This window comes from Cephus cinctus, unplaced genomic scaffold, assembly GCF_000341935.2.
Source record: "Cephus cinctus unplaced genomic scaffold, Ccin1 Ccin1_scaffold1465, whole genome shotgun sequence".
Lineage (NCBI taxonomy): Eukaryota > Metazoa > Arthropoda > Insecta > Hymenoptera > Cephidae > Cephus > Cephus cinctus.
In genome coordinates, this window is record NW_014333832.1 from 93,763 (window position 1) to 95,272 (window position 1,510).

Sequence of the window (1,510 nt, forward strand, 5' to 3'; positions counted from 1 at the left end):
ACAATACCACTACACGGTGAATTCAATCGGCAGTCACGTGATCGTGCAGAGGACCCTGAAGCGAAGAGGACCAATGCCGAGACCAAAGACAGCCATGCCGAATTGGATGAAGCAACAGTGAGCCCACTGACGACCGTGAGCTTTGACCCGGTGACCTGGAGTGCGTGGCTCGTCAGGGGATGAAGGAGGTCCGGGGGATGTTCTCCACGCGGGTTGGAATCGATACCTGCCTTCCCTAGCAGCCATCTCAACCTGCACCTCCATCTCGTGGCTCCTGCCTCTGACTGTTCTCTCTCCCTTCGTTCCTCTCCCATTTTTTTTACAACCTCAGTAAAGCCTCGCAACGACTACACGGAAATGGATCCTAATACACAGGGGCAACAAGCTTTGTTTACCCTGCAAGTTGGAGCCGCCATTATTATTTTACCCTTATCGCATAATTTTCCAACGTACGTCGGAGGATTGAATACGCGGCTTTAGCTTCTTCGGGACAAGCCGACATAACGAGGCCGTCGTTGAACGTTACCTCCGTATGGCAGGAATTGAGCGTCGCGACGCCGGGTACGGCTGAGTCGCATGAATAGTACAGATTAGAATGTACCCCGGTGGTACTTTTATTATTGTGGAAATACTAAAACGTCCCTTTCACTTTGATAGCCGGTGACAACTGTTGAGCCGGTTGGGTACGTTTATTCGGGTACAGCATCAACCCCTGGCTGCCAGGTGAGATCAGGGATACTAGGATGGGATTCTTGTCGATCCCCTTTCACTCCCCTTCACTTGCTGTTACTATTTTTTTGCATTTTGTTCTTCGATCCTCGATCCTCAGCTCTGACGTCGTGATCAGGTATTCCTCGTAGCGTCCGTTTACGTCGGGTCGATTTAATCCTCGTTTTCACGTGACCTATCTCATACGAGAATGACCAGAGATTCTCGGGCTACTTCATATTCATGACTCGTACCGAACTCGACTAGTCGCTTTTCACGAAGTAAATCTTCGCGTTATTTTACGCGTTCGTTTCGACCAACAGCAACGTCGGGCTTATTCTTTCGCGATGTTCTTTACATTTTTTAATTCTATGCTCGGACTTTCTTTCAGTGCTTTTTTTTCAGAATGCCGTGGTGTATACCCGGCTATTTCAGCTATAGTCACGGTTCTTTGAAAGCTCGAAACTTGGCGCACGTAAAATTCGCATTGTTATGGAAAGATTAAAAAATGTTTTTTATAACCGCAGCCCGCTCATACTTTTACGCGTTACAATTAATCGAGGCTAAAAATTATTTTACCGTTTTTCGTTTATGAGGCGTAAATAATTTTTCGAATATTTTTCAAAAATCAGCATAGATCGACTGCTCGAATGAATGGGTATATAAAAGATCCGTGGATTTAGCGTATTCGAGAACGTAATCTTCTCGGGGAAACGACATTGGAGAATTCACGTAAACCCGATACAGGCGAATGTCGTGGCTTCCGTGAAAAAGAATTCCATTATCAGATTGGTCCCTCCCC

The 1,510-nt window shown here is 46.5% G+C and overlaps 1 protein-coding gene across 5 annotated transcripts in view; it reads left to right on the forward strand.

Moving 5' to 3' along the window:
- LOC107273173 overlaps positions 1-1,510 on the forward strand; it is a 22,077-nt gene that overhangs the window by 15,785 nt on the left and 4,782 nt on the right. The window lies entirely within an intron of this gene.